Genomic DNA, 25,576 nt, shown 5'->3' with positions numbered 1-25,576 from the left:
TTACATACAGCACCTGCAGTACCAGCTGCAATGTATCATGAATATAACCTGAACAGCATGGGTATTACACACAGCACCTGCAACAACAGCTGCAGTGTATCATGAATGTAACCTGAACAGCAAGGGTATTACATAGAGTACCTGCAATGGCAGCTGCAAAGTACTAGGAATATAACCTGAAGAGCATGGGTATTACACACAGGACCTGCAACACTAGCTGCAGCGTATCATGAATATAACCTGAAAAGCATTGGTATTACATAGAGCACCTTCAACACCAGCTGCAGCGTATCATGAATATAACCTGAATAGCATTGGTATTACATAGAGCACCTGCAACGTCAGCAGCAGTGTATCATGAATAGAAACTGAAGAACATGGGTATTACATACAGCACATGCAACACCAGCTGCAGAGTATCATGAATATAACCTGAACAGCATGGGAATTACATACAGAACCTGCAACACCAGCTGCAGCGTATGATGAATATAACCTGAACAGCATGGGAATTACATACAGAACCTGCAACACCAGCTGCAGCGTATGATGAATATAACCTGAACAGCATGGGTATTACATACAGAACCTGCAACACCAGGTGCAGCATTCCCTGAATATAACCTGAACAGCATGGGTTTTACATACAGCACCTGCAATGCCAGCTGCAGCGTATCATGAATATAAGCTGAACAGCATGGGTATTACACACAGCACCAGTAACACCAGATGCAGCGTATCACGAATATAACCTGAACCACATGGGTATTACATACAGCACCTGCAACACCAGCTGCAAGGTACCATGAATATAACCTGAACAGCATGGGTATTACATACAGCACCTGCAACACCAGCTGCAGCTATCATGAATATAACCTGAACTGCATGAGTATTACATAGAGCACCTGCAAGGCCAGCTACAAAGTACTATGAATGCAGCCTGAACAGCATGGGTATTAGATACAGCTGCTGCAAAACCAGCTGCAGCGTATCATTAATATAACCTGAACAGCATGGGTATTGCATACAGCACCTGCAACACCAGCTGCAGAGTATCATGAATATAACCTGAACAGCATGGGTATTAGACACAGCACCTGCAACACCAGCTGTAGATTACTATGAATATAACCTGAACAGCATGGGTATTGCCACAGCTCCTGCTACGCCAGCTGCAGCGTATCATGAATATAACCTGAAGAACATGGGTATCACACAAAGCACCTGCAACACCAACTACATCTTATTCTGAATATAACATGAACAGCAAGGGTATTACCAGCTGCAGCGTATCATGAATATAACCTGAACAGTATGGCTATTACATACAGCACCTGCAACACCAGCTGCAGTGTACCATGAATATAACCTGAGCAGCATGGGTATTACACACAGCACCTGCAGCACCAGCTGCAATGTATCATGAATATAACCTGAACAGCATGGGTATTACACACAGCACCTGCAACAACAGCTGCAGCGTATCATGAATATAACCTGAACAGCATGGGTATTACACACAGTACCTGCAACACCAGCTGCAGTGTATCATGAATATAACCTGAACGGCAAGGGTATTACACACAGCACCTGCAACACCAGCTGCTGTGTATCATGAATATAACCTGAACAGCATGGGTATTACACACAGCAACTGCAACAACAGCTGCAGCGTATCATGAATATAACCTGAACAGCATGGGTATTACACACAGAACCTGCGACACCAGCTGCAGTGTACCATGAATATAACATGAACAGCAAGGGTAATACATACAGCACCTGCAACACAACCTGCAGCGTACTATGAATATAACCTGAAAAGCATGAGTATTACACACAGAACCTGCAACACCAGTTCCAGCATATCATGAATATAACCTGAACAGCATAGGCATTACACACAGCACCTGCAATGCCAGCTGCAGCGTACCATTAACAGCACCTGCAACACCAGTTGCAGTGTAACATGAATATAATCTGAACAGCATGGGTATTACATACACCACCTGCAACACCAGCTGCAGCGTATCATGAATATAACCTGAACACCATGGGTATTACACACACACCTGCAACACCAGCTGCAGCATGCCATGAATATAACCTTAAAAGCATGGGTATTAGACACAGTACCTGCAATGCCAGCTGCAGAGTATCATGAATATAACCTGAACAGCATATGTTTTACATACAGCACCTGCAACTCCAGCTGCACCGTATCATGAATATAAGCTGAACAGCCTGGGTATTACACATAGCACCAGCAACACCAGCTGCAGCGTATCATGAATATAAACTGAACCACATGGGTATTACATACAGCACCTGCAACACCAGCTGCAGAGTATCATGAATATAAGCTGAACAGCATGAGTATTATATACAGTACCTGCAACACCAGCTGCAGCGAATCATGAAAATAACCTAAATAACGTCAGTATTACATACAGCACCTGCAACACCAGCTGCAGTGTATCATGAATATAACTTGAACAGCACGGGTATTACACACAGCACCTGCAGTACCAGCTGCAATGTATCATGAATATAACCTGAACAGCATGGGTATTAGCATACAGCACCTGCAGTACCAGCTGCAATGTATCATGAATATAACCTGAACAGCATGGGTATTACACACAGCACCTGCAACAACAGCTGCAGTGTATCATGAATATAATCTGAACAGCAAGGGTATTACATAGAGTACCTGCAATGGCAGCTGCAAAGTACTAGGAATATAACCTGAACAGCATGGGTATTACACACAGGACCTGCAACACTAGCTGCAGCGTATCATGAATATAACCTGAAAAGCATTGGTATTACATAGAGCACCTTCAACGCCAGCTGCAGCGTATCATGAATATAACCTGAATAGCATTGGTATTACATAGAGCACCTGCAACGTCAGCAGCAGTGTATCATGAATATAACCTGAACAGCATGGGTATTACACACAGCACTTGCAACACCAGCTGCAGCGCACCATGTATATTACCTGAACAGCCTGAGTCTTACATGCAGCACCTGCAACACCAGCTGCAGCGTGTCATGAATATAACCTGAACAGCATGGGTATTGCACACAGCTCCTGCTATGCCAGCTGCAGCGTATCATGAATATAACCTGAACAGCATGGGTATCACACACAGCACCTGCAATACCAGCTACATCATATCCTGAATATAACCTGAACAGCAAGAGAATTACATACAGTACCTGCAAAGCCAGCTGCAGCATACCTTGAATATAACCTGAACAGCATGGGTATTACGTACAGCACCTGCAACACCAGCTGCAGCGTATCATGAATATAAACTGAAGAACATGGGTATTACATACAGCACTTGCAACACCAGCTGCAGTGCATCATGAATATAACCTGAACAGCATGGGAATTACATGCAGAACCTGCAACACCAGCTGCAGCGTATGATGAATATAACCTGAACATCATGGGTATTACATACAGCACCTGCAACACCAGCTGCAGAGTATCATGAATAGAAACTGAAGAACATGGGTATTACATACAGCACATGCAACACCAGCTGCAGAGTATCATGAATATAACCTGAACAGCATGGGAATTACATACAGAACCTGCAACACCAGCTGCAGCGTATGATGAATATAACCTGAACAGCATGGGTTTTACATACAGCACCTGCAATGCCAGCTGCAGCGTATCATGAATATAAGCTGAACAGCATGGGTATTACACACAGCACCAGTAACACCAGATGCAGCGTATCACGAATATAACCTGAACCACATGGGTATTACATACAGCACCTGCAACACCAGCTACAGTGTACCATGAATATAACCTGAACAGCATGGGTATTACACACAGCACTTCCAACACCAGCTGCAACGTACCATGAATATAACCTGAACAGCATGGATATTACATATAGCACCTGCACCGCCATCAGGAGCGTATCATGAATATAATAACAGCATGGGTATTACATACCAACTTCAATGGCAGCTGCAGCGTACCATGACTATAACCTGAACAGCAAGGGTATTACACAGTTCCTGCAACACCAGTTGCAGCGTACCATGAATATAACCTGAACAGCATGGGTATTACATACAGCACCATCAACACCAGCTGCACCGTATCAAGAATAAAACCTGAACAGCATGGGTATTACACACAGCACGTGCAACATCAGCTGCAGCGTACCATAAATATAACCTGAACAGCATGGGTATTACACACACACCTGCAACACCAGCTGCAGCATGCCATGAATATAACCTTAAAAGCATGGGTATTAGACACAGTACCTGCAATGCCAGCTGCAGAGTATCATGAATATAACCTGAACAGCATATGTTTTACATACAGCACCTGCAATGCCAGCTGCACCGTATCATGAATATAAGCTGAACAGCCTGGGTATTACACATAGCACCAGCAACACCAGCTGCAGCGTATCATGAATATAAACTGAACCACATGGGTATTACATACAGCACCTGCAACACCAGCTGCAGAGTATCATGAATATAAGCTGAACAGCATGAGTATTATATACAGTACCTGCAACACCAGCTGCAGTGTATCATGAATATAACTTGAACAGCACGGGTATTACACACAGCACCTGCAGTACCAGCTGCAATGTATCATGAATATAACCTGAACAGCATGGGTATTACACACAGCACCTGCAACAACAGCTGCAGTGTATCATGAATGTAACCTGAACAGCAAGGGTATTACATAGAGTACCTGCAATGGCAGCTGCAAAGTACTAGGAATATAACCTGAACAGCATGGGTATTACACACAGGACCTGCAACACTAGCTGCAGCGTATCATGAATATAACCTGAAAAGCATTGGTATTACATAGAGCACCTTCAACACCAGCTGCAGCGTATCATGAATATAACCTGAATAGCATTGGTATTACATAGAGCACCTGCAACGTCAGCAGCAGTGTATCATGAATATAACCTAAACAGCATGGGTATTACACACAGCACTTGCAACACCAGCTGCAGCGCACCATGTATATTACCTGAACAGCCTGAGTCTTACATGCAGCACCTGCAACACCAGCTGCAGCGTGTCATGAATATAACCTGAACAGCATGGGTATTGCACACAGCTCCTGCTATGCCAGCTGCAGCGTATCATGAATATAACCTGAACAGCATGGGTATCACACACAGCACCTGCAATACCAGCTACATCATATCCTGAATATAACCTGAACAGCAAGAGAATTACATACAGTACCTGCAAAGCCAGCTGCAGCATACCTTGAATATAACCTGAACAGCATGGGTATTACGTACAGCACCTGCAACACCAGCTGCAGCGTATCATGAATATAAACTGAAGAACATGGGTATTACATACAGCACTTGCAACACCAGCTGCAGTGCATCATGAATATAACCTGAACAGCATGGGAATTACATGCAGAACCTGCAACACCAGCTGCAGCGTATGATGAATATAACCTGAACATCATGGGTATTACATACAGCACCTGCAACACCAGCTGCAGAGTATCATGAATAGAAACTGAAGAACATGGGTATTACATACAGCACATGCAACACCAGCTGCAGAGTATCATGAATATAACCTGAACAGCATGGGAATTACATACAGAACCTGCAACACCAGCTGCAGCGTATGATGAATATAACCTGAACAGCATGGGAATTACATACAGAACCTGCAACACCAGCTGCAGCGTATGATGAATATAACCTGAACAGCATGGGTATTACATACAGAACCTGCAACACCAGGTGCAGCATTCCCTGAATATAACCTGAACAGCATGGGTTTTACATACAGCACCTGCAATGCCAGCTGCAGCGTATCATGAATATAAGCTGAACAGCATGGGTATTACACACAGCACCAGTAACACCAGATGCAGCGTATCACGAATATAACCTGAACCACATGGGTATTACATACAGCACCTGCAACACCAGCTGCAAGGTACCATGAATATAACCTGAACAGCATGGGTATTACATACAGCACCTGCAACACCAGCTGCAGCTATCATGAATATAACCTGAACTGCATGAGTATTACATAGAGCACCTGCAAGGCCAGCTACAAAGTACTATGAATGCAGCCTGAACAGCATGGGTATTAGATACAGCTGCTGCAAAACCAGCTGCAGCGTATCATTAATATAACCTGAACAGCATGGGTATTGCATACAGCACCTGCAACACCAGCTGCAGAGTATCATGAATATAACCTGAACAGCATGGGTATTAGACACAGCACCTGCAACACCAGCTGTAGATTACTATGAATATAACCTGAACAGCATGGGTATTGCACACAGCTCCTGCTACGCCAGCTGCAGCGTATCATGAATATAACCTGAAGAACATGGGTATCACACAAAGCACCTGCAACACCAACTACATCTTATTCTGAATATAACATGAACAGCAAGGGTATTACCAGCTGCAGCGTATCATGAATATAACCTGAACAGTATGGCTATTACATACAGCACCTGCAACACCAGCTGCAGTGTACCATGAATATAACCTGAGCAGCATGGGTATTACACACAGCACCTGCAGCACCAGCTGCAATGTATCATGAATATAACCTGAACAGCATGGGTATTACACACAGCACCTGCAACAACAGCTGCAGCGTATCATGAATATAACCTGAACAGCATGGGTATTACACACAGTACCTGCAACACCAGCTGCAGTGTATCATGAATATAACCTAAACGGCAGGGTATTACACACAGCACCTGCAACACCAGCTGCTGTGTATCATGAATATAACCTGAACAGCATGGGTATTACACACAGCAACTGCAACAACAGCTGCAGCGTATCATGAATATAACCTGAACAGCATGGGTATTACACACAGAACCTGCGACACCAGCTGCAGTGTACCATGAATATAACATGAACAGCAAGGGTAATACATACAGCACCTGCAACACAACCTGCAGCGTACTATGAATATAACCTGAAAAGCATGAGTATTACACACAGAACCTGCAACACCAGTTCCAGCATATCATGAATATAACCTGAACAGCATAGGCATTACACATAGCACCTGCAATGCCAGCTGCAGCGTACCATTAACAGCACCTGCAACACCAGTTGCAGTGTAACATGAATATAATCTGAACAGCATGGGTATTACATACACCACCTGCAACACCAGCTGCAGCGTATCATGAATATAACCTGAACACCATGGGTATTACACAAAGCACCTGCAACACCAGCTGCAGAGTATCATGAATATAACCTGATCAACATGGGTATTACATACTACACCTGCAACACTCTGAAGAATTATGGAAACTGCTACAGGAAAGATTTGAGGAAAGATTCAATGAGACAGGTCTCTGCCAGGAGATTTCCTCTGAATAACAGCCATACCATCTTTATTTACTGGAATAACTGAAATAGATTTCTGCTTTATGGAAGTACTGAGAATTCACCAGATTAAATATGTTTGAGAGTAATTGATATGTTATTCTGGTAGCCAGGATTTTATGTTCATTTTGAAACAAAGTGTACCTCTTAAATACCATGATTGCACTTCCATAATTAAGTTGATCATATACCACCACGTCTAGTATGTTCCTCACTGCAGTAAGTGTCTTTTTTTTTTTAACTCTACAACAATTGTTTTTTTTTTATTTCTGAGTAGTATCATTCATATATTTTTATAGTGCAATAATTTCTTTTTTTATACAAAAGCAAACTGATATGTGTTAGCTGACGCTGTATAATTTGATAGTGCAATCATTTCTGCTTTTTGTGCAAAAGGAAACTGATATATGCTTGCTGCTTTTCTTTTAGCTAAGAACTATAATCACAATAATAAGTTTCGAAAGACGGAAAGTGTTGGGGCAAACTTATTTCTCCCTCAGTAGTATTTTTGGCAGCATCCCATGGGTTTAGGGGTGTAAACACTGCCGACACTGTGTAGTATTGAACCGTGTCTATTTTAACAGAAATAACCACAGCAGGAATATAAGCACTTGGTGACTAAAGAAAAACTCAACTGAGAAAACATTAGGTAGGAGTCCTTTACTAGAAATGCAAATTTAAGCATTAATTTTGTTATGATAGAGCTATCTGGCTTATAATCAAATCACAGCTGTCACAGACAGTAATATTTTAATATAAATAAGTCTGCACTTATTGTTATCCCTGCACATAGGTCTACCAGTTTAACAACAGCTTTTTCTTTTATTTATATGATTGCAGGCAGGAGGCTTTACTTGTGTGTGCATTTATATTAACAGCAGCAGCAGCTTCTTGTGTGTGTGTGTGTGTGTGTGTGTGTGTGTGTGTGTGTGTGTGTGTGTGTGTGTGTGTGCGTGTGTGTGTGGGTGGGCCATATTTTGGTTGTCTGTTCGTCAGTTTGCGTTTGAAAGTTGGTAACCCACAATTCCATTGAAGAGGGTGGGGTTACATAATTATGTATGTAAATTTTATGTTAATCAGCATACAGATTTGTACCTATTTTCATAGGCCTTTGTCCAGATTTTTGATGTTTCCAGGTTGAGTGGCATACATGAATATAACCTGAACAGCATGAGAATTACATGCAGCACCTGCAAAACCAGCAACAGCATATCATGAATATAACCTGAATAGCACTGGTATTACATACAGAACCTGCAACACCAGCTTCAGTGTACCATGAATATAACCTGAACAGCATGGGTATTACACACAGCACTTGCAACGCCAGCTGCAACGTACCATGAATATAACCTGAACAGCGTGTGTATTACATACAGCACCTGCAACGCCATCAGAAGCGTATCATGAATACAACGTGAACAGCATGGGTATTACACACAGCACCTGCAACGGCAGCTGCAGCGTACCATGAATATAACCTGAACAGCAAGGGTATTACACACAGTTCCTGCAACACCAGTTGCAGCGTACCATTAATATAACCTGAACAGCATGAGTATTACATGAAGCACCTGCAAAACCAGCTAAAGCATATATTGAATATAACCTGAACAGCATTGGCATTACATACAGGACCTGCAACACCAGCTACAGTGTACCATGAATATAACCTGAACAGCATGGGTATTACGTACAGCACCATCAACACCAGCTGCACCATATCAAGAATAAAACCTGAACAGCATGGGTATTACACACAGCACTTGCAATGCCAGCTGCAGCGTATCATAAATATAACCTGAACAGCATGGGTATTACATATAGCACCTGCAATACCAGCTGCAGACTATCATGAATATAACCTGAAAAGCATGAGTATTATACACAGTACCTGCAATGCCAGCTGCAGAGTATCATGAATATAACCTGAACAGCCTGGGTATTACACGCAGCACCTGCAACACCAGCTGCAGTGTATCATGAATATAAACTGAACCACATGGGTATTACATACAGCACCTGCAACATGAGCTGCAAAATACCATGAATATAACCTGAACAGCATGGGTATTACATTCAGCACCTGCAACACCAGCTGCAGAGTATCATGAATATAACCTGAACAGCGTGGGTATTACATACAGCACCTGCAACACCAGCTGCAGCGAATCATGAAAATAACCTAAATAGCATCAGTATTACATACAGCACCTACAACACCAGCTACAGTGTATCATGAATATAACCTGAACAGCATGGATATTACACACAGCACCTGCAGCACCAGCTGCAATGTATCATGAATATAACCAGAACAGCATGGGTATTACACACAGCACCTGCAACGACAGCTGCAGCGTATCATGAATATAACCTGAACAGCATGGGTATTACACACAGCACCTGCAACACCAGCTGCAGTGTATCATGAATATAACCTGAACGGCATGAGTATTACTTAAAGCACCTGCAACACCAGCTCCAGAGTATCATGAATATAACCTGAACAACATGGGTATTACACACAGCACCTGCAGCACCAGCTGCTGTGTATCATGAATATAACCTGAACAGCATGGGTATTACACACAGCAACTGCAACAACAGCTGCAGCATATCATGAATTTAACCTGAACAGCATGGGTATTACACACAGCACCTGCAACACCAGCTGCAGAGTATGATGAATATAACCTGAACGGCATGAGTATTACATACAGCACCTGCAACACCAGCTGCAGAGTATCATGAATATAACCTGAACAGCATGGGTATTATACACAGAACCTGCGACACCAGCTGCAGTGTACCAGGAATATAACATGAACAGCAAGGGTAATACATACAGCACCTGCAACACAAGCTGCAGCGTACTATGACTATAACCTGAACAGCATGAGTATTACACACAGAACCTGCAACACCAGTTCCAGCATATCATGAATATAACCTGAACAGCATAGGTATTACACACAGCACCTGCAATGCCAGCTGCAGCATACCATTAATATAACCTGAAAGCATGGGTATTACACACAGCACCTGCAACACCAGCTGCGGTGTAACATGAATATAATCTGAACAGCATGGGTATTACATACACCACCTGCAACACCAGCTGCAGCGTATCATGAATATAACCTGAACAGCATGGGTATTATACAAAGCACCTGCAACGCCAGCTGCAGAGTATCATGAATATAACCTGAACAACATGGGTATTACATACAGCACCTGCAACACCAGCTGCAGTGTATCATGAATATAACATGAATGGCATGGGTATTACATACAGAACCTGCAACACTAGCTCCAGCGTACCATGAATATAACCTGAACTTCATGGGTATTACATACAGAACCTGCAACACTAGCTACAGCGTACCATAAATATAACCTGAACAGCATGGGTATTACACACAGTACCTGCAACACCAGCTGCAGCATATCATGAATATAACCTGAACAGTATGGGTATTACACACAGCACCTGCAACACCAGCTGCAGAGTACCATGAAAATAACCTGAACAGCATGGGTATTACATATAGCACCTGCAACACCAGCTACAGCATATCATGAATATAACCTGAACAGCATGGGTATTACATACAGCACCTGCAACACCAGCTACAGAGTACCATGAATATAAATTGAACAGCATGGGTATTACATACAGTACCTGCAACACCAGCTGCAGCATATCATGAGTATAACCTGAACAGCATGGGTATTACACACAGCACCTGCAATGCCAGCTGCAGCGTATCTTGAATATAACCTGAACATCATGGGTATTAGACACAGTTCCTGTACCACCACCTGCAGCATATCATGAATATAACCTGAACAGCATGGGTATTACACACAGCACCTGCACCGCCAGCTGCAGCCTTTCATGAGTATAACCTGAACAGCAAGTGTATTGCACATAGAACCTGCAACACCAGTTGCAGTGTACCATGAATATAACCTCAACACCATGGGTATTACATACAGCACCTGCAACACCAGCAATAGCGTTTCATGAATATAACCTGAACAGCATGGGTATTACAGACAGCACCTGCATCACCAGCTGCAGTGTATCATGAATATAACCTGAAAAGCGTGGGTATTGCATACAGCAACTGCAACACCAGCTGCAGTTTATCATGAATATAACCTGAACAGCATGGGTATTACACACAGCACCTGCAACGTCAGCAGCAGTATATCATGAATATGACATGAACAGCATGGGTATTACATACAGCGAATGCAACACCGCAATCCATATTGTAGCTTGCTACAGACCCCCCACCATGCCCCAGGATTCCCACTCCTCATTTCTTGATACACTGGAAAGTGTTAGGGTACAATCCAACACTCTAATAATGGGTGATTTCAACTACGCCACCATTAACTGGGAAAACTACTCATGTACCAACTCTTTTGCTCAAAGTTTTCTAGAATTCATAAATTACAACGCCTTGGATCAACTTATTCACATCCCCACCAGGTGCACCAATATCTTAGACCTGGTAATTACCAACATGGGAACCGGTGTTCCACACCAGAGGTCATTTCCTCGTTGGTCAGATCCAACCACAAGCTAATCAGCCTAGACATCCACATCCCACCCCCACTCCCAGTTAGGGAAACCATCGTAAAAAACTTCTCCAAAGCCAACTTCACACTTCTTAAGACAGAAGTGGCTAACTTCATGACACCCATGCAGACAGACAATAGAGGTATGACTGCTGAATCCTACACAAATGCACTTTATAAGCACTTACACGAGTGCATGGATAATGCTATCCCTAATAGAACCAAGATGTTATCTTCCAAAAAAAGGAAGCCAATCTGGTGGTCCTCTGCCATAAACAAACTCTGCAACAGAAGAAAGAAACTGTTGCAAAAAAGAGTAAAATCCCATGACTGGAGGAACTCCCTGGTCAACCTCAGTAAGAAGCTGAGATCCCTCATAAAATCCTCCAAAGCTAGTTATGAAAACAAAATTGCTACTGACTCTAAAGACAACCACAAAGCATTCTATAGCTATGTCAAGAATTTCAATGGGAACACTCAGATCTGCTCTGAGTTACAGCACAATGGCACTAAATATACAGAACCAACTGATATTGCCAACACCCTAGCAGATAGGTTCAGTGCTAACATCACCCCCCTCTCACCCCCTAGAGGGCCCATCTCTATACCGGAAGAATGCAAAGTTCCTATAATCATGGCTGCACAGGTAAAAAACACATTCTCCAAAGCCAAGAACACAGCATCCATGAGACCTGACAATATCCCAGGCTGCGTTCTACATGAACTACAGAATAAACTGGCACCCTACATAAGTACCATGTTCAATCATAGCCTCACCTCAGGCTTTGTACCCACTAAATGGTGCACTGTGATGGTTATCCCACTCCACAAAGGGGGAGCCATGACGGACCCCGGGAACTACCGCCCCATTAGCCTGACGAGGCTGGTCTGCAAGGCCATGTAACATATCATTGTGGAACTCATAAACAAAGACATTGGTAATCTCCAAACTCTGGACCCTACTCAGTTTGGATTTGTAAAAGGCAGATCATGTCTCCTAAACCTGATTGATTTCTTTGAAGCAGTCACCAATGCCATAGATGAGGGTAAAATGGTTCACACAGCTTATCTAGATCTCGCCAAGACTTTCAACACCATCCCCCACTCTGGAATTATAGATAAGCTCACTAAACTAGGTATAAATCCCTATGTCACAAGATGGGCTGCCAACTGGCTCACGGACAGAACTCACACTGTGAAAGTAGTGGATTCCAAATCCGACTTCAGACAAGTGACAAGTGGAGTACCACAGGGTTCAGCCCTGGGTGCTCTCCTGTTTGGTATCTACTTCTCTGAAGTGCAGGCTAACACAGAAGGTCTTTGGCTAACAAAGTCTGCAGATGACTGCAAACTAGGAGCCATAATCAAAACTCATAATGATGTGGACAAACTACAAAAGGGTCTCACTGAGACAGATACCTGGGGTCAAAGCCATGGCCTGAAGCTCAATGCCAAAAAGTGTATTCTCATCCCCTTTGGTAAAAACTCTGTACCCATGAACTACCACATAGCTGGTAGTCTACTTAATGCTGAAAATGTGATAAGAGACCGTGGGACACAGGTGGACAGTAGTCTCTCCTTTGATAATCACATTGCCACAGTGGTCAGGAAATCCTTCTACGTGGTTCATCTCATCACAAAAGGATTCTCATCCAGAAAAAAAGAGGTCATTGTTCCCCTCTACTCATCACTCATTAGACCCATTATAGAGTACAACGCCCCTTTTGGTATGTACCTCACAAGACATCTACAACAACTGGAAAGACCACAGAAATACCTCACAAAGAGGATTACTGGCCTCAAACAGATGCCCTACGCAGACCGCCTCAAAAAACTACAGCTTTACTCCATCGCATATTGCCTACTCTGGGGCGATCTCTGCCTAACATACAAAGATATGTCAAACCCAGAGCTGTTGGACATGCTCCACTTAAAGAAATCCCAATCCCTCCGAGCTACACGCTCTAGGGACCTAAACCTTGTCAGCACAATAAACAGAACATGTTGGAGGGATAGATTCCTGTCCCAGAGACTTCCCATTCCCTAGAACAGACTACCTATTAATGTCAAACAAAGCTCCTCATTAGCACTCTTCAAGAAAAATCTTGATGATTGGATGGGAATGGGAAATTCACCCCGGGTATCACTTCTGTGGCTCTGCTTGACAGGGGCACAGGAAAATAATTTTCTTGAGTGGCAAAAGCCAGGGTACATTTTTTGGCTAGGCATATATAGGCCCTAGGGCCAATAGCCTAGTACCTAACTATGAACCTATGAACTTATGAACACCAGCTGCAGCGTACCATGAATTATAACTTGAACAGCATGGGTTTTACACACAGCACCTGCAACGCCAGCGACAGCATATCAAGAATATAACATGAACAGCATGGGTATTACACACAGCACCTGCAATGCCAGCTACAGCGTAGCATGAATATAACCTGAATAGCATGGGTATTACACACAGCTCCTGTAACACCAGCTACAGTGTATCATGAATATAACCTGAACAGCATGGGTACTATATACAGTACCTGCAACGCCAGCTGCAGAGTACCATGAATATAACCTGATTAGCATGGGTATTACACACAGAACCTGCAATACCAGTTCCAGCATATCATGAATATAACCCGAACAGCATGGGTATTACACACAGCACCTGCAATGCCAGCTGCAGTGTAACATGAATATAATCTGAACAGCATGGGTATTACATACAGCACCTGCAACACCAGCTGCAACGTATCATGAATTTAACCTGAACAGCATGAGTGTTACACACAGCACCTGCAACGCCAGCTGCAGAGTATCATGAATATAACCTGAACAACATGGGCATTACATACAGCACCTGCAACACCAGCTACAGTGTATCATGAATATAACATGAACGGCATGGGTATTACATACAGAACCTGCAACACTAGCTACAGCGTACCATGAATATAACCTGAACTGCATGGGTATTACATACAGTACCTGCAACACCAGCTGCAGAGTACCATGAATATAACCTGAACAGCATGGGTATTACATACAGAACCTGTAACACTAGCTACAGCGTACCATGAATATAACCTGAACAGCATGGGTATTGCACACAGTACCTCCAACCCCAGCTGCAGCATATCATGAATATAACCTGAACACTATGGGTATTACACACAGCACCTGCAACACCAGCTGCAGAGTACCATGAATATAACCTGAACAGCATGGGTATTACATATAGCACCTGCAACACCAGCTGCAGCATGTCATGAATATAACCTGAACAGCATGGGTATTACATACAGCACCTGCAACACCAGCTGCATAGTACCATGAATATAACCTGAACAGCATGGGTATTACATACAGCACCTGCAACACCAGCTGCAGCATATCATGAGTATAACCTGAACAGCATGGGTATTACACACAGCACCTGCAATGCCAGCTGCAGCGTATCGTGAATATAACCTGAACATCATGGGTATTACACACAGTTCCTGTACTGCCAGCTTCAGCATATCATGAATATAACCTGAACAGCATGGGCATTACACACAGCACCTGCACCGCCAGCTGCAGCCTATCATGAGTATAACCTGAACAGCATGTGTATTGCACACATAACCTGCAACACCTGTTGCACTGTACCATGAATATAACCTCAACAGCATGGGTATTACATACAGCATCTGCAACACCAGCTATAGCGTTTCATGAATATAACCTGAACAGCATGGGTATTACACACAGCACCTGCAACACCAGCTGCAGCGTATCATGAATATAAACTGAACAGTGTGGGTATTGCATACAGCAACTGCAACACCAGCTGCAGTTTATCATGAATATAACCTGAACAGCATGGGTATTACACACAGCACCTGCAATGTCAGAAGCAGTGTATCATGAGTATGACATGAACAGCATGGGTATTACATACAGCACCTGCAACACCGCAATCCATATTGTAGCTTGCTACAGACCCCCCACCATGCCCCAGGATTTCCACTCCTCATTTCTTGATACACTGGAAAGTATTAGGGTACAATCCAACACTCTAATAATGGGTGATTTCAACTACCCCACCATTAACTGGGAAAACTACTCATGTACCAACTCTTTTGCTCAATGTTTTCTAGAATTCATAAATTCCAACGCCTTGGATCAACTTATTTACATCCCCACCAGGGGCAGCAATATCTTAGACCTGGTCATTACCAACATGGGAAACCGGTGTTCCACACCAGAGGTCAATTCCTCATTGGTCAGATCCGACCACAAGCTAATCACCCTAGACATCCACATCCCACCCCCACCCCCAGTTAGGGAAACCATCGTAAAAAACTTCTCCAAAGCCAACTTCACACTTCTTAAGACAGAAGTGGCTAAATTCATGACACCCATGCAGACAGACAATAGAGGTATGGCTGCTGAATCCTACACAAATGCACTTTATAAGCACTTACACGAGTGCATGGATAATGCTATCCCTAGTAGAACCAAGATGTTATCTTCCAAAAAAAGGAAGCCAATCTGGTGGTCCTCTGCCATAAACAAACTCTACAACAGAAGAAAGAAACTGTTGCAAAAAAGAGTAAAATCCCATGACTGGAGGAACTCCCTGGTCAACCTCAGTAAGAAGCTGAGATCCCGCATAAAATCCTCCAAAGCTAGTTACAAAAACAAAATTGCAACTGACTCTAAAGACAACTCAAGTATCTCAATGGGAACACTCAGATCTGCTCTGAGTTACAGCACAATGGCACTAAATATACAGAAACAACTGATATTGCCAACATCCTAGCAGATAGGTTCAGTGCTAACTTTACCCCCCTCTCACCCCCTAGAGGGCCCATCTCTATACCAGAAGAATGCAAAGTTCCTATAATCATGGCTGCACAGGTAAAAAACACACTCTCCAAAGCCAAGAACACAGCATCCATGGGACCTGACAATATCTCAGACTGCGTTCTACATGGACTATGAACTGGCACCCTACATAAGTACCATGTTCAATCATAGCCTCACCTCAGGGTTTGTACCCACTGAATGGTGCACCATGATGGTTATCCCACTCCACAAAGGGGGAGCCATACCGCCCCATTAGCACGATGAGCCTGGTCTGCAAGGCCATGTAACATATCATTGTGGAACTCATAAACAAAGACATTGGTAATCTCCAAACTCTGGACCCTACCCAGTTTGGATTTGTAAAAGGCAGATCATGTCTCCTAAACCTGATTGACTTCTTTGAAGCAGTCACCAATGCCATAGATGAGGGTAAAATGGTTCACAAAGCTTATCTAGATCTTGCCAAGGCTTTCAACACCATCCCTCACTCTGGAATTATAGATAAGCTCACTAAACTAGGTATAAATCCCTATGTCACAAGATGGGCTGCCAACTGGCTCACGGACAGAACTCACACTGTGAAAGTAGTGGATTCCAAATCCGACTTCAGACAAGTGACAAGTCGAGTACCACAGAGTTCAGTCCTGGGTGCTCTCCTGTTTGGTATCTATTTCTCTGAAGTGCAGGCTAACGCAGAAGGTCTTTGGCTAACAACGTTTGCAGATGACTGCAAACTAGGAGCCATAATCAAAACTCATAACGATGTGGAAAAACTACAAAAGGGTCTCACTGAGACAGATACCTGGGGTCAAAGCCACGGCCTGAAGCTCAATGCCAAAAAGTGTATTCTCATCCCCTTTGGTAAAAACTCTGTACCCATGAACTACCACATAGCTGGTAGTCTACTTAATGCCGAAAATGTGATAAGAGACCTTGGGACACAGGTGGACAGTAGTCTCTCCTTTGATAATCACATTGCCACAGTGGTCAGGAAATCCTTCTATGTGGCTCATCTCATCACAAAAGGATTCTCATCCAGAAAAAAAGAGGTCATTGTTTCCCTCTACTCATCACTCATTAGACCCATTATAGAGTACAATGCCCCTTTTGGTATGTACCTCACAAGACATCTACAATAACTGGAATGACCACAGAAATACCTCACAAAGAGGATTACTGGCCTCAAACAGATGCCCTACGCAGACCGTCTCAAAAAACTACAGCTTTACTCCATCGCATATTGCATACTCTGAGGCGATCTCTGCCTAACATACAAAGATATGTCAAACCCAGAGCTGTTGGACATGCTCCACTTAAAGAAATCCCAATCCCTCCGAGCTACACGCTCTAGGGACCTAAACCTTGTCAGCACAATAAACAGAACATGCTGGAGGGATAGATTCCTGTCCCAGAGACTTCCCATACCCGAGAACAGACTACCTATTAATGTCAAACAAAGCTCCTCAGCACTTTTCAAGAAAAATCTTGATGATTGGATGGGAAATGGGAAATTCAGATCGGGGATCACTTCTGTGGCTCTGCTTGACAGGGGCACAGGAAAATAATTTTCTTGGGTGGCGAAAGTCAGGGTACATTTTTTGGCTAGGCATATATAGGCGCTAGGGCCAATAGCCTAGTACCTACCTATGAACCTATGAACCTAAGAACACCAGCTGCAGCGTACCATGAATTATAACCTGAACAGCAAGGGTTTTACACACAGCACCTGCAACGCCAGCGACAGCATATCAAGAATATAATATGAACAGCATGGGTATTACACACAGCACCTGCAATGCCATCTACAGCGTACCATGAATATAACCTGAACAGCATGGGTACTATATACAGTACCTGCAACGCCAGCTGCAGAGTACCATGAATATAACCTGATCAGCATGGGTATTACACACAGAACCTGCAACACCAGTTCCGGCATATCATGAATATAACCTGAACAGCATGGGTATTACACACAGCACCTGCAATGCCAGCTGTAGCGTACCATTAATATAGCCTGAAAGCATGGGTATTACACACAGCACCTGCAACACCAGCTGCAGTGTAACATGAATATAATCTGAACAGCATGGGTATTACATACAGCACCTGCAACACCAGCTGCAACGTATCATGAATATAACCTGAACAGCATGGGTATTACACACAGCACCTGCAACGCCAGCTGCAGAGTATCATGAATATAACCTGAACAACATGGGCATTACATACAGCACCTGCAACACCAGCTACAGTGTATCATGAATATAACATGAACTGCATGAGTATTACATACAGAACCTGCAACACTAGTTACAGCGTACCGTGAATATAACCTGAACTGCATGGGTATTACATACAGAACCTGCAACACTAGATACAGCGTACCATGAATATTACCTGAACAGCATGGGTATTACACATAGTACCTGCAACACCAGCTGCAGCATATCATGAATATAACCTGAACAGAACAGGTATTACATACAGCACCTGCAACACCAGCTGCAGAGTGCCATGAATATAACCTGAACAGCATGGGTATTACATACAGCACTTGCAACACCAGCTGCAGCATATCATGAGTATAACCTGAACAGCATGGGTGAATATAACCTGAACATCACCTGCAACACCTGTTGCAGTGTACCATGAATATAACCTCAACAGCATGGGTATTACATACAGCATCTGCAACACCAGCTATAGCGTTTCATGAATATAACCTGAACAGCATGGGTATTACACACAGCATCTGCAACACCAGCTGCAGCATATCATGAATATAAACTGAACAGTGTGGGTATTGCATACAGCAACTGCAACACCAGCTGCAGTTTATCATGAATATAACCTGAACAGCATGGGTATTACACACAGCACGTGCAACGTCAGCAGCAGTGTATCATGAGTATGACATGAACAGCATGGGTATTACATACAGCACCTGCAACACCGCAATCCATATTGTAGCTTGCTACAGACCCCCCACCATGCCCCAGGATTTCCACTCCTCATTTCTTGATACACTGGAAAGTATTAGGGTACAATCCAACACTCTAATAATGGGCGATTTCAACTACCCCACCATTAACTGGGAAAACTACTCATGTACCAACTCTTTTGCTCAATGTTTTCTAGAATTCGTAAATTCTAACACCTTGGATCAACTTATTTACATCCCCACCAGGGGCAGCAATATCTTAGACCTGGTCATTACCAACATGGGAAACTGGTGTTCCACACCAGAGGTCAATTCCTCGTTGGTCAGATCCGACCACAAGCTAATCAACCTAGACATCCACATCCCACCCCCACCCCCAATTAGGGAAACCATCGTAAAAAACTTCTCCAAAGCCACCTTCACACTTCTTAAGACAGAAGTGGCTAACTTCATGACACCCATGCAGACAGACAATAGAGGTATGGCTGCTGAATCCTACACAAATGCACTTTATAAGCACTTACACGAGTGCATGGATAATGCTATCCCTAATAGAATCAAGATGTTATCTTCCAAAAAAAGGAAGCCAATCTGGTGGTCCTCTGCCATAAACAAACTCTACAACAGAAGAAAGAAACTTTTGCAAAAAAGAGTAAAATCCCATGACTGGAGGAACTCCCTGGTCAACCACAGTAAGAAGCTGAGATCCCTCATAAAATCCTCCAAAGCTAGTTACAAAAAAAAAATTGCCACTGACTCTAAAGACAACTCAAGTATCTCAATGGGAACACTCAGATCTGCTCTGAGTTACAGCACAATGGCATTAAATATACAGAACCAACTGATATTGCCAACATCCTAGCAGATAGGTTCAGTGCTAACTTTACCCCCCTCTCACCCCCTAGAGGGCCCATCTCTATACCGGAAGAATGCAAAGTTCCTATAATCATGGCTGCACAGGTAAAAAACACACTCTCCAAAGCCAAGAACACAGCATCCATGGGACGTGACAATATCCCAGGCTGCGTTCTACATGAACTACAGAATGAACTGGCACCCTACATAAGTACCATGTTCAATCATAGCCTCACCTCAGGCTTTGTACCCACTGAATGGTGCACCATGATGGTTATCCCACTCCACAAAGGGGGAACCATGACGGTCCCCGGGAACTACCACCCCATTAGCCTGACGAGCCTGGTCTGCAAGGCCGTGTAACATATCATTGTGGAACTCATAAACAAAGACATTGGTAATCTCCAAACTCTGGACCCTACCCAGTTTGGATTTGTAAAAGGCAGATCATGTCTCCTAAACCTGATTGACTTCTTTGAAGCAGTCACCAATGCCATAGATGAGGGTAAAATGGTTAACACAGCTTATCTAGATCTCGCCAAGGCTTTCAACACCATCCCCCACTCTGGAATTATAGATAAGCTCACTAAACTAGGTATAAATCCCTATGTCACAAGATGGGCTGCCAACTGGCTCACGGACAGAACTCACACTGTGAAAGTAGTGGATTCCAAATCCGACTTCAGAAAAGTGACAAGTGGAGTACCACAGGGTTCAGTCCTGGGTGCTCTCCTGTTTGGTGTCTACTTCTCTGAAGTGCAGGCTAACACAGAAGGTCTTTGGCTAACAAAGTTTGCAGATGACTGCAAACTAGGAGCCATAATCAAAACTCATAATGATGTGGACAAACTACAAAAGGGTCTCACTGATACAGATACCTGGGGTCAAAGCCATGGCCTGAAGCTCAATGACAAAAAGTGTATTCTCATTCCCTTTGGTAAAAACTCTGTACCCATGAACTACCACATAGCTGGTAGTCTACTTAATGCCGAAAATGTGATGAGACCTTGGGACACAGGTGGACAGTAGTCTCTCCTTTGATAATCACATTGCCACAGTGGTCAGGAAATCCTTCTACGTGGCTCATCTCATCACAAAAGGATTCTCATCCAGAAAAAAAGAGGTAATTGTTTCCCTCTACTCATCACTCATTAGACCCATTATAGAGTACAACGCCCCTTTTGGTATGTACCTCACAAGACATCTACAACAACTGGAATGACCACAGAAATACCTCACAAAGAGGATTACTGGCCTCAAACAGATGCCCTACGCAGACCATCTCAAAAAACTACAGCTTTACGCCATCGCATATTGCCTACTCTGGGGCGATCTCTGCCTAACATACAAAGATATGTCAAACCCAGAGCTGTTGGACATGCTCCACTTAAAGAAATCCCAATCCCTCCGAGCTACAAGCTCTAGGAACCTAAACCTTGTCAGCACAATAAAAAGAACATGCTGGAGGGATAGATTCCTGTCCCAGAGACTTCCCGTACCCTAGACAGACTACCTATTAATGTCAAACAAAGCTCCTCATTAGCACTCTTCAAGAAAAATGTTGATGATTGGATGGGAAATGGGAAATTCACCCCGGGGATCACTTCTGTGGCTCTGCTTGACAGGGACACAGGAAAATAATTTTCTTGGGTGGCGAAAGCCAGAGTACATTTTTTGGCTAGTCATATATAGGCCCTAGGGCCAATAGCCAAGTACCTACCTATGAACCTATGAACCTATGAACACCAGCTGCAGCGTACCATGAATTATAACCTGAACAGCATGGGTTTTACACACAGCACCTGCAATGCCAGCGACAGCATATCAAGAATATAACATGAACAGCATGGGTATTACACACAGCACCTGCAACGCCAGCTACAGCATACCATGAATATAACCTGAACAGCATGGGTATTACACACAGCTCCTGTAACGCCAGCTACAGTGGATCATGAATATAACCTGAACAGCATGGGTACTATATACAGTACCTGCAACGCCAGCTGCAAATTACCATGAAGATAACCTGATCAGCATGAGTATTACACACAGAAACTGCAACACCAGTTCCAGCATATCATGAATATAACCTGAACAGCATGGGTATTACACATAGCACCTGCAATGCCAGCTGCAGCGTACCATTAATATAACCTGAAAGCATGGGTATTACACACAGCACCTGCAACACCAGCTGCAGTGTAACATTAATATAATCTGAACAGCATGGGTATTACATACAGCACCTGCAACACCAGCTGCAACGTATCATGAATATAACCTGAACAGCATGGGTATTACACACAGCACCTGCAATGCCAGCTGCAGAGTATCATGAATATAACCTGAACAACATGGGCATTACATACAGCACCTGCAACACCAGGTACAGTGTATCATGAATATAACATGAACGGCATGGGTATTATATACAGAACCTGCAACACTAGCTACAGCATACCATGAATATAACCTGAACTGCATGGGTATTACATACAGTACCTACAACACCAGCTGCAGAGTACCATGAATATAACCTGAACAGCATGGGTATTACACACAGTACCTGCAACACCAGCTGCAGCATATCATGAATATAACCAGAACAGTATGGTATTACACACAGCACCTGCAACACCAGCTGCAGAGTACCATGAATATAACCTGAACAGCATGGGTATTACACACAGCACCTGCAACACCAGCTGCAGCATATCATGAATATAACCTGAACAGCATGGGTATTACATACAGCACCTGCAACACCAGCTGCATAGTACCATGAACATAACCTGAACAGCATGGGTATTACATACAGCACCTGCAACACCAGCTGCAGCATATCATGAGTATAACTTGAACAGCATGGGTATTACACACAGCACCTGCAATGCCAGCTGCAGTGTATCGTGAATATAACCTGAACATCATGGGTATTACACACAGTTCCTTTACTACCAGCTTCAGCATATCATGAATATAACCTGAACAGCATGGGCATTACACACAGCACCTGCACCGCCAGCTGCAGCCTATCATGAGTATAACCTGAACAGCATGTGTATTGCACACAGAACCTGCAACACCTGTTGCAGTGTTCCATGAAAATAACCTCAACAGCATGGGTATTACATACAGCATCTGCAACACCAGCTATAGCATTTCATGAATATAACCTGAACAGCATGGGTATTACACACAGCACCTGCAACACCAGCTGCAGCGTATCATGAATATAAACTGAACAGTGTGGGTATTGCATACAGCAACTGCAACACCAGCTGCAGTTTATCATGAATATAACCTGAACAGAATGGGTATTACACACAGCACCTGCAACGTCAGCAGCAGTGTATCATGAGTATGACATGAACAGCATAGGTATTACATACAGCACCTGCAACACCGCAATCCATATTGTAGCTTGCTACAGACCCCCCACCATGCCCCAGGATTTCCACTCCTCATTTCTTGATACACTGGAAATTATTAGGGTACAATCCAACACTCTAATAATGGGCGATTTCAACACCCCACCATTAACTGGGAAAACTACTCATGTACCAACTCTTTTGCTCAATGTTGTCTAGAATTCATAAATTCCAACGCCTTGGATCAACTTATTTACATCCCCACCTGGGGCAGCAATATCTTAGACCTGGTCATTACCAACATGGGAAACCGGTGTTCCACACCAGAGGTCAATTCCTCGTTGGTCAGATCCGACCACAAGCTAATCAACCTAGACATCCACATCCCACCCCCACCCCCAATTAGGGAAACCATCATAAAAAACTTCTCCAAAGCCAACGTCACACTTCTTAAGACAGAAGTGGCTAACTTCATGACACCCATGCAGACAGACAATAGAGGTATGGCTGCTGAATCCTACACAAATGCACTTTATAAGGACTTACACGAGTGCATGGATAATGCTATCCCTAATAGAATCAAGATGTTATCTTCCAAAAAAAGGAAGCCAATCTGGTGGTCCTCTGCCATAAACAAACTCTACAACAGAAGAAAGAAACTGTTGCAAAAAAGAGTAAAATCCCATGACTGGAGGAACTCCCTGGTCAACCTCAGTAAGAAGCTGAGATCCCTCATAAAATCCTCCAAAGCTAGTTACAAAAACAAAACTGCCACTGACTCTAAAGACAACTCAAGTATCTCAATGGGAACACTCAGATCTGCTCTGAGTTACAGCACAATGGCACTAAATGTACAGAACCAACTGATATTGCCAACATCCTAGCAGATAGGTTCAGTGCTAACTTTACCCCCCTCTCACCCCCTAGAGGGCCCATCTCTATACCGGAAGAATGCAAAGTTCCTATAATCATGGCTGCACAGGTAAAAAACACACTCTCCAAAGCCAAGAACTCAGCATCCATGGGACCTGACAATATCCCAGGCTGCGTTCTACATGAACTACAGAATGAACTGGCACCCTACATAAGTACCATGTTCAATCATAGCCTCACCTCAGGCTTTGTACCCACTGAATGGTGCACCGTGATGGTTATCCCACTCCACAAAGGGGGAGCCATGACGGTCCCCAGGAACTACCGCCACATTAGCCTGACGAGCCTGGTATGCAAGGCCATGTAACATATCACTGTGGAACCCATAAACAAAGACATTGGTAATCTCCAAACTCTGGACCCTACCCAGTTTGGATTTGTAAAAGTCAGATCATGTCTCCTAAACCTGATTGACTTCTTTGAAGCAGTCACCAATGCCATAGATGAGGGTAAAATGGTTCACACAGCTTATCTAGATCTTGCCAAGGCTTTCAACACCATCCCCCACTCTGGAATTATACATAAGCTCACTAAACTAGGTATAAATCTCTATGTCACAAGATAGGCTGCCAACTGGCTCATGGACAGAACTC

At 43.6% G+C, this 25,576-nt stretch overlaps 1 long non-coding RNA gene across 1 annotated transcript in view; it reads left to right on the top strand.

Annotated features, from left to right (window-relative positions):
- LOC122800148 overlaps window positions 1–25,576 on the top strand; it is a 512,889-nt gene that overhangs the window by 376,997 nt on the left and 110,316 nt on the right. The window lies entirely within an intron of this gene.

The sequence above is a fragment of the Protopterus annectens genome, chromosome 4.part0, assembly GCF_019279795.1.
Source record: "Protopterus annectens isolate FY-2018-M chromosome 4.part0, PAN1.0, whole genome shotgun sequence".
Lineage (NCBI taxonomy): Eukaryota > Metazoa > Chordata > Ceratodontiformes > Protopteridae > Protopterus > Protopterus annectens.
Note: the sequence above shows the minus strand (reverse complement) of the source record. Positions and strands in the feature narration are given on the sequence as shown.